The 22773-nt window shown below is 41.5% G+C and overlaps 1 long non-coding RNA gene across 1 annotated transcript; it reads right to left on the reverse strand.

Moving 5' to 3' along the window:
• Nucleotides 1–1185: 1185 nt before the first annotated feature.
• Nucleotides 1186–21505, reverse strand: LOC148112545 (uncharacterized). The gene is made up of 3 exons (XR_015729132.1): nucleotides 21361–21505; nucleotides 4077–4226; nucleotides 1186–1381 (listed from the first exon to the last, which is right to left on the reverse strand). It is a non-coding gene; the product is annotated as an uncharacterized LOC148112545 (long non-coding RNA).
• Between the last annotated feature and the right edge of the window lie 1268 nt (nucleotides 21506–22773).

Consider the following 22773-nt stretch of genomic DNA (forward strand, 5'->3'; position numbering starts at 1 on the left):
AAGGCCATCACAGCCAAAAATGGAGCTTGCGAGGGCCACAGGCAGCCCCCCCAAGCTCTGTTTTCACTGGCAAAGGGTTGCAGGAGGTCGTTACAGCTGAAAATGGAGCTTGCGAGGGCCACGGGCAGCCCCCCTAAGCTCTGTTTTCACTGGCAGAAGGTTGCAGGAGGTGGTTACAGCCGAAAACAGAGCTCAGGAGTCCGTTTTCGCTGGCAGAGCGCTCGGGCTGCCACGGGCGTCCCCAACACAAGTGATGTCAAGCTGGCCACACCCACCCTGGCCACGCCCACCCCACCTCCCACCCCAAGGTCAAACCCAACCCTGATGCGCCTCTCAATGAAATCAAGTTTGACACCCCTGCTCTAGCTCCTTAATAAAATTCATCCAATCTTTTAAATATGCTGAAATCTTCGCCATCTCTGCAAAACTGGCCATCTTCAAAGTCCATTCCTCGATAGTAGGCAAAGCTTCATTCTTCCAATATTTACCTATCAACAATCTTGCTGCTGTTATCATATACAATATTAATTTTATTTCACCCCGTGTAAAACCCTTAACTATACCCAATAAAAACAATTGTGGAGAAAATTGAATTTTTTTCTTCAAAACATTCTGCATGACCCACCATATTTTTATCCAAAAAGCCTTAACTTTCCTACAGGTCCACCAAACATGATAATACGTAGCATCCAAACATTCACATCTCCAACATGAATGGGAATGGAAAAGGTGGATAGAATATGTTCAGAACAAATACCAAACTAGAAAGTACCAAATAGCTTTTATTTGAAAACAATGTATTAGAAATATTTTAATGTAAAGAGATAAAGAGGGAAAATTATATAGGGGGAGGGATGGGTTCAGGTATATATATCAGTATTATTAGTTATGAGTATATAATAGGGAAGTCTGGGGGGAGGGTTAGGGAGGGCTAGGGAGGTCGGGAAGTTTGGGGAGGGAGGTGGGGGGGTGAAAAAAAGGGGTGAAAATGTAATTGTAAAACTTTTGCAATAAAAAAAAAAAATAAATAAAATAAAATTCATCCAGAAAACTCTAAGCCTGCCCTTTGGAAATGCCACAAACTCTTGCTGGAGAAGCATCTGAAATCCTTTCCAAGCGCTGCGGTAGTTTGGAAGAAAATTGTATCCCCAATGAGGTGAGTAATCAGGAAAAGCAGGCAAGCTATCGTTTTTCAAGTTTTTATTTCCCTTTCCACAATCTGGAGGAAAGATTTAAATCCAAGCCAAACTAATCCTCCTAAAAAATGAAAGAAGTGAAAACGAAGCTCTCTTAATCGTCAGGAGACTGCCTATCCCGCGGGGTGGCTAATTCAATCTGCAGAGGATTTTCATCGCTCACTCTTTCATCTTCGTATCTGGACCTTTGAGGAAAATGTCAAATTAGAAATGCAAACTGGAAAGCAAATGAAGTATCGTAATTGGATGAGTGTGCATTGCTCCCTTAAGGAAGGAAGAAACAAAAAAAGTCTTAATACCATTAAGTTAATAAATTTAAGCGGAATTATTTACTCACGGAATATTAAAAATGGGGGGGAAGGGGGCACTGTTGTTGCCGGATGGGAAAGTAGCAGAACTTAGTACATCTGCATTTGGGTTCAAACTGTAATCATTCGTTGGTATTTAAACACTATATCAATTTAATAATTTAATACAGAGTAGGTTTTTCTCATTATGCCGTGTCGTAGCCCTGACAGATGGGATGGTGCTCCTGTATTGAAAATCAGATCAAGGAAAGGCTGATTTGATTGCCTAAATATTGTGCCATGTGTATTAGTGGATATGTAACCTCAGCACATATGTTTATGCATATTCATGCACACATACCTCTAAAGCAGGAGTTGGCAGCCTTCTGAAGTCCTGAGCAATGTGGCACCAAACTGCCTGACATCTTAAGATTTTGTCAATAAACTTTATGATTATATACAAAAATCTCATGCAATACAAAGAGAGAGAGAGAGAGAAAGAAAGAGAAAGAGGGAGAAAGAGAGAGGGAGGGAGGGAGGGAGAGAGAGTGTGTGTATGTGTATGTGTGTATATGTGTGTGTGTGTGTGTGTGTGTGTGTGTCTTTGGTTATTCGGGTTTTCTCCCGTGTAAAATTGGAGGTGTCTTGGCAACGTTTCGACGAAGTCTCATTCGTCATCTTCAGGCTGGTGTTTTCGGCTTCGTGCTTCTAGGAGCCTGAAGATGACGAATGAGACTTCGTCGAAAAGTTGCCAAGACACCTCCAATTTTACGCGGGAGAAAACCCGAATAACCAAAGACCTACATACAAACACCCGCGAAAACCTCAGAAAACAAATATATATATATATGTCATTACAGTCAAGAACCAAAGCTTCAGAAATCATCATAGTGTCAGGGAACTAATTTTAAGTAGGTAATGGGTCTTTATTTGCATGTGCCAGATGTCCTGAAGCTGCTTTGCATACCTGTATAATGAGCTGAACTTTGACTGATAATGAGGTTATCTAGTTTGATGTTGTTTGCATAATGAAACCTCTGCAAGAAAACAACTGACCTCAGAGGGCACCAAGGACCTCACAGTTCAACCCTGAGCTACAAATATTCTCCTTTATTGAATCAATATATCTTACACCCGGATGATAGGTAGATAGGTGGGAAGGTAGGTATAGGTAGATGATAGATGATAGATAGATAGATGATAGATAGATAGATAGATAGATAGATAGATAGATAGATAGATAGAGTACAGTATGTGTGTGTACATATATTTATACATTATATATATGTGTATATATATATATAGAGAGAGAGAGAGAGACAAAGACAGAGACAGACAGAGAGACAGAGACAGACAGACAGACACAAAGACGGACAGACAGACAGACAGACAGACAGACTGTTGTGGCTCCGTTACCTGAGCCTGTGTCATCGGCAGGAGAGGACTCCGAGAGTGAAGGAGAGGAGTTGGCAAGGCCTCCCTCTCCAGGACCCTCCTCTCTGGCAATGCCTTCGGTGTCCGCCGAAGGGCAAGAGATAGGGCCAGGGCCAAGCACATCCACGCAGCCACAGATGGACAGTAATGAGGGTAATGAGTCTTGGCTGGATCCACGCCAGCGTTGCACAGATAAGCACGCGCAACAAAAGAAAAGGCGTGCCCGAGATTAGGCTGAGTCACTGGACCACACCCCACAGGATATAAAAGGGAGCGTGGTGGCCAGTCAAACCTTGTGACGAACAAAGCTGAAAGCTTCCACGTCATTCTGCATTGCCGGACTTTTGCTATAGACTTTGCTGGATTATCTCTGGACTTGATTGACTCTGTAATTATTGAGCTGTTTCTTTTGATGTACCAGAAGTGGGGAGAAGTTATCTCTCCTCTTCGTGAGTAATAAACTCTTGGCAGGCAGCCACTAGGTTGTTGCCAAGTTCTGTTATCATAAGGAAAAGGATTTTGCCGGCTGGTTTGGTCTTTAACTCTTGAACGTCTGTTGGTGTGTGTGCGTGTGGGACGGGGACAGAACACAGATAGACAGAGAGAGACAGAGAGAGACAGAGAGACACACAGAGAGAGAACCACAGAGAGAATCCAACAAGCACAACCAATTAGTTGGCATTGAGTACAAGAACACCTGCATAGCGTAACAGGCGAGACAATCCCAGCTTCAGATGACAGAAAGCACAGAAAGTTGTGAAGAATAGAAGGGCTAAAATCCTATGGGACTTCCAAATCCTGACAGACAGACAGGAACTATCCAATTAACCAGACATCTTGGTTGTAAACAAGGACCCCAAGACAGTGGTGACGTTAGATGTAGTACTGCCAAGTGACAGCAACATCAGGAAGAAGGAGAAGAAGGAGGAGAAATTGGAGAAGTACCAGCGCCTGATGGAGGAACTGAAGAGGTTGAGCAATGTCAAGGCCAAAGAAGTTCCAGTGGTGGTAGGAGCACTTGGGGCTATGACCTCACATTTACACTGTTATACAAGCTGTACACTCACTACTTTACATTATAGCCAAGTGTCATTTCTTCAGTGTGGTCACATGAAAAGATATACTTAAATATTTACAAAATGTGAGGGGGTGTACTCACTTCTGTGATATTGTGCCCAAATTTTGATCACATGACCATGGAGACACTGCAACAGTTCTAAGTGTGAAAAAATGGTCATAAAGTCACTTTTTTCAGTGCTGCAGTAACTTCGAACGGTCACTAAATGAATGGTTGTAAGTCGAGGACTACCTGTATACATAAACAAACAAACAAACAAATAAAATAGATGATTAGAATCTGGACTTGATGTTCCTAAAACGAAGCCGCTGAAATGTCCTTTATTTATTTATTTATTGATGGAAGCAACAGAGATGGTCAAACAAAATTTACAATTAGCCAGACAACCGTTTGTGACTTGATTTATCTCTTTAATCAGCATCCAGTTTGATAGATATTGGAACCAGAAGTCCAGCTGAAGAATTTCACTTTGAGAAAATGTCACTCCTGAGAAAAAGCCATCACTTTGGGACTGGACCAATGAAATTTTCCAAAAAAAAAGAGAGAGTCTTTAATGAGACTGTAATGACCGCTGTGTCGTTACAACATTAGAGCAAAATGACAATCAAGGTGATAAAGAAATCATAAAGATTCTTGAAAGGGCAGGGAGCTAATTTTAAATTGTTATGTGACTTTATTCACAGGCACATGATGTCCTGAAACACACATCCACATAATGAGCTGAATTTTGAATCTTTTTTGATTCATCAAGGAGCCAGTCCAAAACACTCATGAATATAATATTAAAAGCCTCTTTAACTTTAAAAAAAAATAGTTTTTTTTAATCTAATCAAGGAGAAAAGCAACCTAGAATTAAGGAGAAATTTCCTGACAATGGAACGATTTGCCTTGAAAAGTTGTGGGTGGGCCAACACTGGAAGTTTTTAAGAAGAGACTGAACAACCATGTCACAAGTAAATGCCTTATTCTCCATTATGTAAATAGTACATGAACAGGGTATCAGGGGTTAACTTATTCTTCACCTCTTAATGTATTCATATTTCACCACTCCCATATCTAGCTCCACCCATTGTATATATAAGGAGCTACATACGTCCATTTTGTGCTTCTATCTGTGAATATTCAGTGAATATAGAATGCCTTATGTAAATAAATAGTGATTTATTTGAATTTATAATTCTCAACTTATTTATTGAGTCTGATCCTGAAAATATCGTAACAATCTGGTAGCAGAGGATGGTTGAATTGACTCAATAAAAACTTAAACATGTCTAAAAGAGATAGGCCCAACACCAGGGCATACAGCAAAGAAATGGAAGCGGATCAAGAAATAATCAATGAGTCCACGAATGCAATTTCGAGAGAATCTGAAGAATACACCACAGACGACGAAGAAATAATAAATGAAGATGATGACCAAGAAGAAAACGAAATAGAAAACAACGAACTCAGGTCAGAGATACTGAAACTTTTAAAAAGCCAAAAGAGCGATGAAAGTCTCGTCGCGAATCTCCAAGATATACTAAAGAACAACGGAGCAGCGAAAGAGAAGCACATCGCTACTGAAAAATCAAGAGACTCAAAAATAGTGAGTAATATGATTGCAGATGAAAACGCAACGAAGAAGAAAACCAACAATCCCGCGCAAAATTTTGAATGGCAGCCATCTTGGTTTCAACAGACCCCTAAGATGAGCGAAGCAGAGCCAATCAGAAAGCAGGATTCAAAATATCTGGCGCGAAAAGCCTTACCCGATGCAAAAATGAAAGAGAAAAAAATATATACCTCAGAAGAATCAGACACAGAGAACGAAGAAGATTCAATAGACATGCAAGTAAAATCAGCAATGAAAACGCTTTTTGCAGCATTTGGACCGAAACTGAAGATCACTAAAAGATCGACAAAAAAACAAGCAAGCGAACCAACGCCTCAAAATCTACCCGCTCCTATCCAGACGGCGAGAGCACCGACGCCTGAGCCCAGAGAGCCCTGCAGATACCGCCCCACGCCGCAGACTAATCCAAGGACCAGCACCTTCAGCGAAAGAAAACGAGCGCCCGCTATCACCAGGACTCCAAAGATCGAGCCAGAGACTGATTCATCGGGAGAAGAACAGAGCGAGAGAGCTGCAGCAGCGAGAACCTCTCACGATGACTCCAGAAACGAAATGAGCAACACGCATGCGCAAGACTACGCAGACAACTTCGGGAGACATGAGATGCAGAGAGAATCACGCAAACTCGTTGCAAGCATCCCCACGCCGTTTTGCAACTTTCGTCATTTGCAAGACCACGGACTACCTCCGGTTGTAAGTAATGGACCCAACAATGTTGGGAATTTACCCAATGACTTTCCAAAGCTGAGAATAGATGGCATTAATTTGCAAGAATGGTATCAGCAGCTCCAGGTTGTCTTTATGAAAGAAAATTTACTCTTCTTTATTACTAACCCCCCAAAAAGACCTTGGACTCTAAAGTTAGATTGCCTACACCATAGAGCATTCTTCTTATTGATTTCCAGTGTATCCCCAGCCATGTATCACAGTATTAAGCAAAATCTGACTGTCTCAGAAATTATTCAATGCATGTTTAATTTATTCCACAGTGAAAGTGTAGCCACTACCACAAGAATGTCTAAAGATTTCTTCTCTTCTAGGATAAAGCCAGGGGTTTCCATAAGTGAACATTTAATATCTTTAAACAAAATTAGAGCAGAACTGCACTTAAGGGGGGGGTAATTTCAGATCAAACGATGAAAAGTGTTATCATCAACTCACTTGACCCATCATGGGACAATTATATGTCACATTTAGACACAATCAATCTAGGATACTTATCCATAGAAAGTCTATCTAACAAGTTAATAGCTGAAGACAATTCAAGGAGGAGTCGTTATAACAACCACATAGAACACAAACAATATAAAAAGGTAGCATTTCAAGAAAGATATCATGAACCATTTAGATGCCACGATTGTGGGTCCAGAGAACATAATAGGAGGGATTGTCCTAAAATTCTAAGAGAAAGACACAGGTCAGAATATAGAAACAGGTACAACAACAAACAATCTTCCATTGATAGACATAGGTATAGAAGTCCACCCAACTATAGAGAACGTAGAGGGGGCAGAGACAATTCAAAGGATAGAAAGTCTGGTTCACTGAATGGGCTAGACAAACATGATAACATTAACATACAACAACCAGAGAACAACAATTGGCTTATTGATTCTGGAGCAACCAATCACACTACAAATAACAAAAATATATTATCTTCTTTTGTAGAAGATAAATTTGTAATCAAAGTAGCTAATCAAGAAAAGGTTCAAGTAATAGGTAGAGGGAATGTAATCTTACCAGGCCTAGGAAAAGTAGAGGGGGTATTACTAATACTTGAGATACCTCATAACGTACTTAGTGCAATAAAACTAAGCAGAGATTCTGACATTAACATTGTGTTCTCAAAAGGAAAGGCAACATTAGAGAAAAACAGAACAAACATAGGCACAGTAATAATCAAAGGAGGTCTACCTTATTTAATGACAAAGGAGAAATGGTTAAACAACATTGATTCAAATGTGGAAGATGACAATGAAATAGATAATGGAGACAATAGTAACAGTGACAATGAGGAACATGAAGTAACTCATAACCACAAAGATACACACAATGAAAAAAAACCTAAAATAGGTAAACCAATTCACGATGAGTGTGCTCATGTCTTACATAGGAAATTAGGACATGCCAGTTTTCCTGTAGTGCAAAAGATGACTGAACATGCAGAAGGTGTTAAAATAAAAAATTGTGAAAACTATTTGGAATGCTCAGTATGTAAATCTACAAATCTCAAAACTAGTCCCAGACCTAGAAAGTCAATGAGATCAACTAACAAAATTTTTGATTTGGTACACATGGATCTAGTTGGTCCATTAACACCATCAATTACTTATAAAAAACGTTACTTTCTAACCATTGTGGATGATTATAGTCGTTATGGATTTGTTTACACATTAAAACATAAAGATGAAACCTTTCAAAAATTTAAGGAGTTTTACAAACGTATAGAAACACAACACAATATTAAAATAAAACAAATCATGACAGATAGGGGATGTGAATTCATGTCTAAGGAATTCTCCCAATGGCTAAAAGACAAAGGAATGTTACATTACACATCTAGCCCATTTTCTGCATTCCAGAACGGAGTGGTAGAGAGAAAGAACTCAACATTACAAACCATGATTAGATGCACATTAGAGGATGCTGGCTTAGGTAAACAATTCTGGTCAGAAGCCCTACAATATTCTAATTACACTCAAAACAGAACTTGGTCCAGTATTGTAAATAAGACACCGTATGAAGCAATGTATAACAGAAAACCAAAACTAGCACACATGCACATATTTGGAGTCACTGCAGACGTACACATACCTAAACAATTGAGGCGCAAAGGTGAGAACGTATCCAGAAGACTTAGATTTATGGGATACGAGACAGGTACAAAAGGATACAGATTTATCGATAGTAATAACAAATTTATAGTTTCCAGAACAGCTGTGTTCCATGAACAGGCCAACTGGTCTAGAATACATCTTAACGAAATATTCCCAAACACCAACTCAGGCACTAAACTCCAAGATAAAGGGAATAGAGAAGAACATAGTAACAACACGCATAAAAATAAAGTCAAAACATGGACAAATAGTCAATACAAAATAAGAACAGATTCATTAACAAAAAAGGAAGCGAGGTATATGCATGACAATGATACTAAACCAGAAAGAGCAATCAGAAGTAGTAGAAACCAAGTGCCAAACAAATACAAAGATTATGTAATGCATATGGATAGAGAATCACCAACACCTAACACATATGAGGAAGTGTTAAAACTTCCCCCTGAAGAAAAGAAAAAGTGGGAATCAGCCATGAGTAAAGAGATGGATAGTTTACGAGAGCTAAATGTATTCACACCTACAATTGCACCAAAGGACAAAACCATCATTGGCATTAGGTGGATATATAAAATTAAAAATTTAGAGGGAGGCAATACTCTATACAAAGCTAGATTAGTTGCACAAGGTTATGCACAGAAATATCCCGAGGATTATACAGATACATACTCCCCCACAGTAAGAACAGAGAGTGTCAAGACAGCTCTGGTTATAGCATCAGCACTCAACCTCGATGTATTCCAATACGACATACAGACTGCGTATTTACATGCAAAATTAGATAAAGAAATATATGTGAGGGCACCCCACAGTCAATACACAAACAAAAATGAAACTTGGTTACTAAATAAAAGTTTATACGGGTTGAAACAATCTGGTAAACAATGGTATGATTGTTTAGTAAAAGTACTCAAAACTATGAATTTCAATGCCACTACTGCTGATAATTGTTTCTTTGTCAAAAAAGAGGATGATTCACTAGAATTTATATTGATCTATGTGGATGATATTTTGTACATAGGTAAACATAATGAAAGGAGAGAAGCATTTGTAACAAAACTGAATGAACATTTTTCTTTGAAATCTTTGGGTAAAGTAAATAAGTATCTTGGTGTTCAAATCAGTAAAACCAGAAGAGGATTTAAGCTTTCTCAAAAGGACAAAATCATAGAGCTCTTGAATAAATGTAATTTAAGTAATGCTAAGCCTTGCGATACTCCAATGCAAATTGATTTTTTGAAGAATACAGATGAATCATCCCCTGAATTCAAAGACAATACATTTTATAGGTCAGTCATAGGTTCACTTCTTTATATCTCCAATTGGACTAGACCTGATATTGCTTTGCCTCTCAACTTATTGTCCAGACATGTTAGCAAACCATCACTATACCATTGGGAAGCTGTCAAAAGGATATTAAGATACTTGAAGAATAGTTTAGACTTCTGTTTGTTATTGGAACCTAATACTGTCAAAGAGCCCATCCTCACATGTTATGCCGATGCGGATTGGGCTGGCGATACCTCATGTAGAAAAAGCACATCTGGTTATTTATTTTTCCTTAACGGTTGTCCAGTTTACTGGTATACTGGCAAACAAGATCTAGTAGCCACTTCAACAACAGAGGCAGAATATGTTTGTCTATCTAAGGCAGCAAATAACCTTGTATGGTTTAATGATTTACTTTCTGATATTTGGAAGAAACCCATTTTGCCTTTTATTATGCATGAAGACAATAAAGCTGCTATCGAAATATCTAGGTCTGATGCTATTGGACAAAGGTCCAGACATATAGATATAAAGTTTAAACATGTGAGACAATTATCTCAAGATGGATTTATCAAAGCAGTTCATTGTGAAACATCAGAGCAAATAGCTAACATATTAACAAAGCCTTTGCCGTCTAAGCAACATAAATACTTGACTTCTAAATTATATGTCTTATATTGTTCTGAATCTGATTGTGATTGTTGTTATATGTCGAATCGGCATTTAGAGGGGGATTTGTCACAAGTAAATGCCTTATTCTCCATTATGTAAATAGTACATGAACAGGGTATCAGGGGTTAACTTATTCTTCACCTCTTAATGTATTCATATTTCACCACTCCCATATCTAGCTCCACCCATTGTATATATAAGGAGCCGCATACGTCCATTTTTTGCTTCTATCTGTGAATATTCAGTGAATATAGAATGCCTTATGTAAATAAATAGTGATTTATTTGAATTTATAATTCTCAGCTTATTTATTGAGTCTGATCCTGAAAATATCGTAACAAACCATTTATCCAGAATCATATCAGTGGTGGGATTCAACCAGTTCGGGCCTGTTCGGGTGAACCGATAGTTAAATTGCTGGCTGGCTCTGCCCCATCCCTGCCAGGAGTCCCACATGCTCCATTTTGGCTCCCAGGTAAGTGAAGGGAGACTTCCTAGACCCCCCCTGCAGCCTATTTTTGCTCCCAGGAGGCTGAAGAGAGGCCTACTAGGCCCAAAACAGGGCACGGGGGGGCAGCACCCCCCCCCATGGCTCATTTTTGCTCCCAGGGGTGTGCAGGAGTCCAAGTGCTGCCTGTCACACCCCATGGCCATGCCCAACCAGTCATTAGGGCAGAAAAGCAGTTGTTAAATTATTTGAACCCCACCACTGATCATATTGGATCTTGAGAAGGGAGTTAGACTAGAAACCCTTGTTCCTTCTGTTCTAAGTTTTTTATCATTTTTAATATGATCTTATTGCTTTGATTGTTGTATACTTTCAGAATTGTAAACTGCCCAGAGACATGGATTGATAGGCAGCAGTAGAAGTTGAATGAACGAACGAACTAACAAACAAACTTCCTCTCTTTCTTTCCTTCTTTTCAAGATATGGTTTGCGTTTCTATTTTCATTCATTTCTCCGTGAATCTAGCTTTTCTTTCAAATATGAGGCAGGTCTGTCTGCATTCAATGATAGCTGTTCCGAGCTGAATCTATAGGTTCAAGCAGTGGTGGGATTCAGCCAGTTCAGGCGAACCGGTAGTTAAATTGCTGGCTGGCGCACCCAGAGGTGAGTTGCTCCTGGTTCGCACCGGTTTGGGAGAACCGGTAGTAAAAATCTGTCATCACTCACAGAACTGGTAGTAATGGCTGCCTGGCTGGACACGCCCCCCCAAACCAGTCCCCCGGTTGCCGCTCACTCGCCCTGGCTGCCACGTTTAAAATTTTGGAACCCACGCCTGGCCGAATTCCTCCCTGCTCCACCCCTTCCAGGAGTCCCCACACGCCCCATTTTGGCTCCAGGTAAGTGCAGGGAGGCCTCCTAGGCCCAAAACGGGGTGCAGGGGGTGCGGTGCAGCCCCCCCCGTGGCCCATTTTCACTCCCAGGAGGCTGCAGGCAGGCCTCCTAGGCCCAAAATGGGGCGCGGGGGTCCCCCCCACAGCCTGTTTTTGCTCCCAGGGGGGGTGCAGGAGGCCGGAGTGCTGCCTGTCACACCCCCTGGTCACGCCCACCATGGCCACGCCCACTTAGGGCAGTCATTAGGGTAGAGAACCAGTTGTTAAATTATTTGAATTCCACCATTTGGTTCAAGGCAACTATATTAGGGAGACTTGTCTTTTTAATGGGACTCAATATTCTCTACATACATCCAGAAGTAGGAATTCTTAACGAGTGCTCCTGCTGAATTCAAATCTCCAGCTTTTTCCTTAATAGCCGTCTCAAGCCTGCCCAATTATTTAGTGTCGAGAAGATTTAAGTCCTGGGTTTGGCTAATGGATGACAAATTATTCCAGCTCCAACATAGCAGACTTCAGGGCAGAATGAGTAATAACAGGAGATATTATGAGAACAGTCATCTTGTGGTTTCCAGGGGGTTAGACTAGAAGACCTCCAAGGTCCCGTCTAACTCTGTTGTTCCGTTATTACGTTTAAAGGCTGCTAAACAGATTTTAACTCTGTAACAATGAAAGATTATGAAAAAGAAAATATATGAAAGGATGGAAAGATGCCTTACTTTTTTTTAAATTTATTTCCCTCACTTTCCAGCATGTCTCCTACCTTTCAACAGCATCTTTTGAATAGCTTTGATTAGCATCCCGAGAGACAGAAATATCCTGTTTATGAGTGATACTACTTCAAATCGGTGGGGGGGAAGGGGAATTCATCTAGCCATATATTCAGACCGCATTTTCATGCCTAGAAACTTTCACAGAAGAGCTGGGAGCGTTGCCAAAAGCTCATGCTAACAGCATAAATAACCCACATTCAGGATTCACTGACTAAAGCATGATACATCGAAAATAAAAAGGAACAACCGGGGTGATTACGAGGCAATAATACGTGCGTTTGCATTAACTGACAGGAAGTTTAAATTAAAATTCAAGGAAAAGGATTAAAACACCCAACGTGCACGCTCAACAAATCTTGAATCATTCTTGTCCTTTTGATGGTGACTTTTGAAGAGGGTTTATTTGTTTGTTAAATTGTTTATTTATTAAATTTATATGCCACCAGAGGTGGGTTTCAGCAGGTTCTGACCAATTCTGGAAAACTGGTAGCAGAAATTTTGAGTAGTTCGGAGAACTGGTAGTAAAAATTCTGACTGGCCCCACCCCCATCTATTCTCTGCCTCCCAAGTCCCAGCTGATTGGGAAGAAATGGAGATTTTACAGTATTCTTCCCCTGGATTGGGGAGGGAATGGAGATTTTACAGTATTCCTCCCCTGGAGTGGGGAGAGAATGGAGATTTTACAGTATCCTTCCCCTGGAGCGGGGAGGGAATGGAGATTTTACAGTATCCTTCCCCTGGAGTGGGGAGGGAATGGAGATTTTATAGTATCCTTCCCCTGGAGTGGGGAGGGAATGGAGATTTTACAGTATCCTTCCCCTGGAGTGGGGAGGGAATGGAGATTTTACAGTATCCTTCCCCTGGAGTGGGGAGGGAATGGAGATTTTACAGTATTCTTCCCCTGGATTGGGAAGGGAATGGAGATTTTACAGTATCTTTCCCCTGGATTGGGAAGGGAATGGAGATTTTACAGTATCCTTCCCCTGGATTGGGGAGAGAATGGAAATTTTACAGTATCCTTCCCCTGGAATGGGGTGGGAATGGAGATTTTACAGTATCCTTCCCCTGCCACGCTCACCAAGCCACGCCCATCGTGCCATGCCAGCTTCTGCGCATATCGTCAGTGATGACATCAGGGTGGGTGGGCGGAGCCTCCCACCGCCATTACTACCAGTTCGCAAGAACCGGACCAAACCAGGAGCAACTCACCCTTGTGTTAAATGAATCACAGCAGTTGCTAAGTTACTAATATGTTTGTTAAATAAAACTGGCTTCCCCATTGACTTTGCGTGTCAGAAGGTCACAAAAAGGGATCAGGTGACCCCCAAGACACTACAACCATCATAAATACGAGTCAGTTGCCAAGTGTCTGAACTCCGATGGTAATTAGGCAATGGTCCTAATTGTGAAAAATGTGAAAAATGGTCGTAAGTCACTTTTTGTCAACACTGTTGTAACTTCCAACGGTCACAGCATGAATTATGAGCCTTGGTAGTACAGGGGTTTAAGGCACCCTGTTATTAAGCTGGTTATTAAGACCAGCTGCCTGCAATTACTGCAGGGTTCGAATCTCGCCAAGGCTCAAGGTTGACTTAGCCTTCCATCCTTTCTAAGGTGGGTAAATTGAGGACCCAGTTTGTGGGGGCAATAAGCTGACTTTGTATAAATATACAAAAGGATGAAGGCTATTGCTTAGCGTATTGTAAGCCGCCCTGAGTCTTCGGAGAAGGGCGGCATATAAATCAAATTTAAAAAAAAAAAATTATTGTAAGTCAAGGACTACCTGTGTATCAAAATAGAAGATCAAGATCTTAATAAGATCAAAATCTTACTATCAAAATCAAGAGCCTTGATAGTACAGTGGTCTAAGCACCCTGTTATTAACACAGCTGCCTGCATTTACTGCTTGTTCGAATCTCACCAGGCTCAAGGTCGACTCAGCCTTCCATCCTTTCTAAGGTGGGTAAATTGAGGACCCAGTTTGTGGGGGCAATAAGCTGACTTTGTATAAATATACAAAAGGATGAAGGCTATTGCTTAGCGTATTGTAAGCCGCCCTGAGTCTCTGGAGAAGGGCGGCATATAAATCAAATTTTTTTAAAAAAATTATCTCTTTCCCCAAAGGATCCTTAAATTCAGTCCTTTTGTTTTTATTTGTTGTTTTTTTTTTCCCGATAGAAATGAAAGCTTTTTTTTCCCCTTCCACTTTTGTACGAAATATTGAAACTGGATGGAATAATAGGAAACTGGTCCAATTTTACTCTGTCACATGTACCCTGCTGCATCAAAAAAAATGTTAATTGTTTGCTATGGCTTTTATTCCCATTAGCTGGTAGATAAAGAAAGAGGACAAAAGATTTTTGTGGCAAGTGAAAAGTTTTGGATTGGACGCATTTTCTGTAATTAGAGGAACCTGCTCAATTTACGCCGGCTGAGACCATTTTAATTATCCCTCCTTCAGTGCAACTAAAATTAGCCGTGAAATAGTTCACTGTTCTTTCGCTATCACGGCAATTCCATTTTACAGCTTCTGGGAGACTACAAGACTATCTTTTCATTAAGGTCTTTTTATGACAACGACAATTACAATAAATTTAAGATAGACACTTTCAAATGTATTTACCATACAGCCAGAGGTGGGATTCAGCCGGTTCGGGCGAGCTGGTAGTTGTGACCTGCAGTTGTGACCTGCAGTTGTGACTTGCCCTGGCGCTATGCCGTTCTATTTAGCTGCATTTTTTTAAGCCGTACGCATGCATGCAAGCGTGCCCACGAGCAAAGCACATGCGCAGAACCCGTGCGCTCACATTTTCAGTGCTGGGGAGATCCGGTTGTTAAATTATGTGAAGCCCGCCTCTGCATACAGGTAGTCCTCACTTTACAACCTTTAGTTTAGTAACCGGTCAAATTTATAATGGTGCTGAAAAAAGTGACTTATGACCGTTTTTCACACTTATGACCGTTGCAGCATTCCCCACAATCATATGATCAAAATTCAGACACTTGGCAACTGGCTTGTACTTATGACTGTTGCTGTGTCCCAAGCAGGGGTGAAATCCAGCAGGTTTTGACAGATTCTGGAGAACCAGTAGTGGAAATTTTGAGTAGTTCGGAGAACTGGCAAATACCATCTCTGGCTGGCCCCAGAGTGGGTTGGGAATGGAGTTTTTGCAATACCCTTCCTCCAGGAGTGGGGTGGGAATGGAGATTTTGCAGTATCCTTCCCCTGCCATGCCTACCAAGCCACACCCACAGAACCGGTAGTAAAAAAAAAATTAGATTTGTATAATTAATGGCACTGATAGCAGAGAATATATGCAGCTCGGGGCCGAACTGTTGAGTTCTTGGCTTTGGGTAATATTTGTTGTTTTCTTACATCAAAGAGATTTGCAGGCTGTTTGTATAAACCTTGCTGATGTAGGAGAGGACCAGGCTGAGTCGGTCATACGTCACCAGTCCAGGGGTGAAATCCAGCAGGTTCTGACAGGTTCTGGAGAACCGGTAGTGGAAATTTTGAGTAGTTCGGAGAACCGGCAAATGCCACCTCTGGCTGGTCCCAAGTGGGGTAGGAATGGAGATTTTGCAATATCTTATCCCCAGGAGTGAGAAGGGAATGGAGATTTTGCTGTATCCTTCCCCTGCCATGCCCACCAAGCCACGCCCATCAAGCCACACCACGCCCAATTTGAATTTCACCACTGCACGAGTCCCTGCACACTCGCAAAGAGATATAAATCCAGCCCACCTTGAATTCCTTTCTGAACTCCTGCTCATTTCCCTTAATGGTCAGTTGGCCAGATTCTTGTGGAGAGCTAAGCTTGCAATAAATATTTATACTCATTTGAACTGCCTGAATCTCCTGATTTCTCCTGGCGCGTGTCACCTCTGCCACTTTTGGTTTGAGTGTGGTTTCTTCCTTGATACTTCCTTGATTGAAACTGCACTCCCCTTGTGACCTTGCCTGGTAATAAAACATCTTTCTTTGTTATGCAACTCCCCCTTTGTAATCTTTTCAAGGGCACCGAATTATCTTCTCATCAAGGTTCTTTTATTATAATGTCAAGGAGATGCCATCAGATGTAAGTTTTTAAATATAGGTAAGAAGAGGGTTTTGCACCTCTTTAGCTTAGCTAAAAGGTAGAGAAAAAGAGAAAGAGGAAGGGAGGAAAAGGGAGGGAGGGAGAGACAGAAAGAGAGAGAGAGAAACAGAGAGAGACAGAGAGAGAGACAGACAGACAGACAGAGACAGACACAGAGAGAGAGAGAAAAAAAAAACAAAGAGAGAGACAGAGTGAGACAGAGAGAGACAGACAGACACAGAGAGACAGAGAGAGAAACAAAGAGAGACAGAGACAGAGACGAACAGAGACAGAGAGAGACAGAGGGAGACAGAAACAAAGAGAGAGAGAGAGACAGAGACAGACAGAGAGAAAGAGAAAGAGAGACAGACAGACACAGAGAGAGAGAGAGAGAGAGAGAAACAGAGAGAGAGAGAGAGAGTGAGACAGACAGAGACAGACACAGAGAGACAGAGAGAGAAACAAAGAGAGACAGAGAGAGAGAGTGAGAGAGAGAGAGTGAGACAGAGAGACAGAGAGAGAAACAAAGAGAGACAGACAGAAACGAACAGAGACAGAGAGAGACAGAGGGAGACAGAAACAAAGAGAGAGAGAGAGAGACACAGAGAGAGACAGAGAGAAACAAAGAGAGACAGAGAGAGAGATGAACAGAGACAGAGAGAGACAGAGGGAGACAGAAACAAAGAGAGAGACAGAGAGAGACAGACAGACAGACAGACACACACACAGAGAGAGAGAGAGAGAGAGACAGAGACAGAGACACAGAGAGAGAGAAACAAAGAGAGACATGTGTAAGGCCACACTTGGGATCCTGCATCCAGTTTTGGTCAACACAATGTAAAAAGGATGTGGAGACTCTACAAAGAGTGCAGAGAAGAGCAACGAAGAGGATTAGGGGGCTGGAGGCTAAAACATCTGAAGAACGGTTGCAGGAACTGGGTGTGTCTTGTTTAATGAAAAGAAGGACTAGGGGAGACATGATAGAAGTGTTCCAATATCTCAGGGGCTGCCCCAAAGAAGAGGGGGTCAAGCTATTCTCCAAAGCACCTGAGGGCAGGACAAGAAGCAACAGGTGGAAACTAATCAAGGAGAGAAGCAACTTAGAACTAAGGAGAAATTTCCTGACAGTGAGAACAATTAATCAGTGGAATGACTTGCCTCCAGAAGTTGTAAATGCTCCAACGCTGGAAGTTTTTCAGAAGAGGTTGGATAACCATTTGTCTGAAGTGGTGTAAGGTTTCCTGCCTAAGTGGGGGGTTGGACTAGAAGACCTCCAAGGTCCCTTCCAACTCTGTTATTCTATTCTATTCTATTCTATTCTATTCTATTCTATTCTATTCTATTAGCTTCTCCAGACTTACATTTTATTAGTCCATTTAAGCACGGAAGATGTTGGTGCTTCTGTATGAAATGCACACTGTATGGCAGCCCAGTTCCAATTCTTTTCTTCCTTCCAATGCTTCAAATCATCCGGCATTGACAGCGCTGAGCTTTGGCTTCTTTTCAGAATTTCCTGGAATTGCCACAAGATAACATAGGGTTGCATGGTGATTCCAGGAAGAAAAATCTCTATAATGGCAAGGAGCTGAGTTTTGGGGTTTGGTTTTTTTTTAATTTCGTTTTGTTTGTTTGTTTGTTTGTTTTAGAAATACAGGCAAATTTAATTTAATTTAATTTAATTTCCAATTTATATACCGCCCTTCTCCCTGAGGACTCAGGGCGGTGTACAGCCAAGATAAAAAAACATAGAATACAAATATTAAAACATTTAAAAATATATATAAATTTTGGCCCGAAAGTTAAGAATCACAAACTAATTAAAAGAATCTAAAAATTTCTTCTAAGCCAACCCGGCTTGCTGAAAAAGATGGGTTTTCAGGGAACGACGGAAGGCATTGAGGTCATGGATTCTTCTTATCTCCGGGGGTAACTGATTCCAGAGGGTAGGTGCCCCCACAGAGAAGGCCCTCCCCCTGGGGGCCACCAGCCTACATTGTTTGGCTGATGGCACCCTGAGGAGGCCCTCTCTGTGGGAGCGCACGGGTCGATGGGAGGTCGTCGGTAGCAGCAGGCGGTCTCGGAGATAGCTAGGCCCTATGCCATGGAGCGCTTTAAAGGTGATAACCAACACCTTGAAGCGCACCCGGAAGACCACCGGGAGCCAGTGCAGCTCGCGCAGGAGCGGTGTTACATGGGAGCGCCATGCTGCTCCCGTCACTACCCGCGCTGCTGCGTTCTGGACCAGCTGGAGCCTCCGGGTGCTCTTCAAGGGGAGCCCCATGTAGAGAGTGTTGCAGTAGTCAAGGCGAGAGGTGACGAGGGTGTGAGTGACTGTGCACAAGGAATCCCGATCAAGAAAGGGCCGCAACTGGCGAATCAGGCGAACCTGATAAAAGGTCCCCCTGGTAACAGCCGTTAGATGTTCCTCCAAAGACAGCTGCCTATCCAGGAGGACTCCCAGATTGCGAGCCCTTTCAGTGGGGGCCAAAGACTCGCCCCCAAATGAAGGCAGACTTTGTTCTTGCTAGCATTATCTCACTGCACAGCTCCGGAAAGTTAAAAAAAGTAGAAGCAAGCTCCGTAGGGAATGTTTCTCTGGAATTTAATTGAAACACAGAGAACCGAACAGGTGTGGCTGTAGTTCCACAAAAGGGGGAAATTGTACACGGAAGGTGTTCACACACAGATATTTGCCTCTGTTTTTAACAAGAAGAGAGCCAAAATGTCCAGGCTCCCCATTAGAATTTCACAGAAATTTATTCCCTTTTTACAACAGTTCCGTAACGGTAGTCTTCTGTTATTTACATTTTCCCCTTACTTTTCGTATAGTATACTTATCCTTCTTATCCCATTATCCCTTATTTCTCTATATATTCCTTCACACATTATATTAAAACTATCAATTATCTTACAAACACTTTCCGTTTGTGACCTTTCCCCATTCATTGTAAAAAAGGGAATATATGTTTTGTGTTTGTCATATTTTGTTGTTTTAAAAATTAAAAAAAAAAAAGAATTAAAAAAATTCACAGAAATTTGTTTTATTTATTTATTTTTATTTGTCCATCGCATGCAAGCATTTCCCCGGCCGTTCTTTGTATTGTAGTCTGGACTGACCTGAAGATAGGCTGAGCCTTGGTAGTACAGTGGTTTAATGCACCCTGTTATTAACACAGCTGCCTGCAATTTCTGCTGGTTCGAATCTCTCCAAGGCTCAAGGTTGACTCAGCCTTCCATCCTTTCTAAGGTAGGTGAAATGAGGACCCAGTTTGTGGGGGCAATAAGCTGACTTTGTATAAATATACAAAAGGATGAAGGCTATTGCTTAACGCATTGTAAGCCGCCCTGAGTCTCCGGAGAAGGGCGGCATATAAATCAATTTTTTTTCAAAAAAAAAAAAATCCTGTAGCCTTTCAGAAATTACTGGACTACAAATCCCAGCATTCCAGTCAGCAAGCCTATAGTGAAGGATGCTGGGAGTTTTATTGATGTCTGGAGGGGCTTGGCTTCTGGAGACAAGTTGTTCCACTGATTAATTGTTCTAACTGTCAGGAAATTTCTCCTTCGTTCTAGGTTGCTGCTTTCAAATTTTTTATGGCTAGTAACCAATATAGAAAAATAAATCTTAGGTGTAAATGTACTCTGTATTTTCATGCTGCAAATATATGATTTCTTCCCCCATCCCAGGGTTACAAAACAACATATGGCAGAAGAAGAGAGGGAAAAAATTACTCTTTCAAAATCAAAGCAGTATTTTCACCAAGCCATCTTACCTCTTAGAAAAGCTACCCGTATAATAATAACAGAGCTTTAATGACCAAGAAGGTGGCTTTCAGAAGAGAAGAGAAAAAGCTGTCACCCAATAACACCTCCTACCTGTTATTCTTCTGAAGAAGCGGAGTGGGAAATTTTTTACTTTTTCAGGAAAAAAAAAGAAAGAAAGAATATTGTGGTTAATGACGGACAATCTTTGGAACTCGGCAACACACGAAGAGTTCTATTGAAACCAATGATAGCAAATGATGATGGTGACAGTGATAGCTGGACCAACTTCTTAATTTCAGCTCTCCCTGTTTCTAAAGAATAGGATAGGATAGGATAGGATAGGATAGGATAGGATAGGATAGGATAGGATAGGATAGGATAGGATAGGATAGGATAGAATTAGAATAGGGTAGGGTACGGTAGGGTAGGGTAGGGTAGGGTAGAGTAGAGTAGAGTAGAGTAGAGTAGAGTAGAGTAGAGTAGAAGAATAGAGTGGAGTGGAGTGGACTGGAGTGAGTGGAATGGAATGGAATGGAATGGAATGGAATGGAATGGAATGGAATGGAATGGAGTGGGGTGGGATAGGGTAGGGTAGGGTAGGGTAGGGTAGAAGAATAGAGTGGAGTGGAGTGGAGTGGAATAGAGTAGAGTAGAATAGAATAGAGTAGAGTAGAGTAGAGTAGAGTAGAGTAGAGTAGAGTGGAGTGGAGTAGAGTAGAGTAGAATAGAATAGAATAGAATAGAATAGAATAGAATAGAATAGAATAGAATAGAATAGAATAGAATAGAATAGAATAGAATAGAATTCTTTATTGCGATTGGACACACAAGGAATTTGTCTCCATTGCATAAGCTCTCAGTGTTCATACAAGCAACAAGTGATCAATCATGATCATAGTCATTCTAAAAATGCATTCATCAAAAATCATAAGATACAACTCTTAGTGATAGTCATATGATACTATGGAAGTCTTAGAGGTCTTTTAATCTAACCCCCTACTCAGGAAGGAAACCCTATACCATTTCAGACAAATGCCTGTCCAATCTCTTCTTGAAAAATCTCCAGTGTTAGCACTCACAACTTCTGGAGGCAACTCATTCCACTGATGAATTGTTCTCACAGTCAGGAAATTTCTCCTTAGTTCTTGGTTGCTTCTCTCCTTGATTAGTTTCCACCCATTGCTTCTTGTCCTGCCTTCAGGTGCTTTGGAGAATAGCTTGACCCACCCACCCCTCTTCTTTCTGGCAGCCTCTCAAGTATCGGAACACTGCTATCACGTCAATATCAGCATCTGTAATACCTCCAACATGTGACTATTTAATGTTTAGATGTCATCATTGTCTCTGCGTATTGTGCAAGCAGTCCAGCTTAGAAGTTCACTGACCTCCTCACTGTTTACAGAATATGACTTTTGGGGATCTCTGTGTACAAAACCACTGATGCAAGAACCAAAAGGAATGATTAACCAATTCAGCAGAAACACAACTGAAAGTAGATATTATCTTAGCAACAGAATTGCCTAAATCTTCACGTCCTGCTTCCGTGGTCATGTGTCCAGCAGGACTGCAGCACAGGTTGTCCTCAGACTTACGAAATTTATGTGGCTCAGCGGGACAATGGTTCAGTGAGTTTTACTCCATTTTAGGAGTTTTCTCGCCACCTTTGTTAAGCGAATCACTGACGTTGTTGAGGTAGAAAGACGGTTGTTAAGTGAATCCACTGACTTTGCTTGTCAGAAGGTCGCAAAAGGGAATCATGTGATCCCAGGACACTGCAACCGTCCTAATAAATATGAGCCAGTTGCCAAGGGTCCGAATTTTGACCATTATGTCTGTAGGGATGCTGGAAGAGTCATAAGTGTGAAAAATAGCAATAGCAATAGCACTTAGACTTATATACCGCTTCACAGTGCTTTTACATCCCTCTCTAAGTGGTTTTATAGAGTCAGCCTATTGACCCCAACAATCTGGGTCCTCATTTTACCCACCTCAGAAGGATGGAAGGCTGAGTCAACCTGGAGCCTGGTGAGATTCGATCTGCCAAATTGCAGGCAGCCAGCAGTCCACAGAAGTAGCCTGCAGTACTGCACTCTAACCACTGCGCCACTGTGGGAAAATGGTCATAAGTCACATTTTTCAGTGCCGTTGTAACTTTGAACATTCACTAAACAAACCGTTAAGTTAAGCTGAAGCGCACGGAACACTGTTACCTTCCCACCGAAGTGGTACCTATTTATTTCCTCAGATTTGCTCGGTTTCGAACTGCTAGGTGGGCAGGAGTGGGAGCAAGAACGGGAACTCATCCCATCGCACAGCGCTTGGGTCTTGAACCTGGGCTGTCAGCTTTGCACTTGACAAGCTCAGAGCCTTTAACCGTCGAATCATCACGTTCCCTATTTCCTAACCATGGTATAAGACAGCAGGCGCCAACCT

The sequence above is a fragment of the Pantherophis guttatus genome, chromosome 8, assembly GCF_059756535.1.
Source record: "Pantherophis guttatus breed Tessera chromosome 8, ASM5975653v1, whole genome shotgun sequence".
NCBI classification, from domain to species: domain Eukaryota; kingdom Metazoa; phylum Chordata; class Lepidosauria; order Squamata; family Colubridae; genus Pantherophis; species Pantherophis guttatus.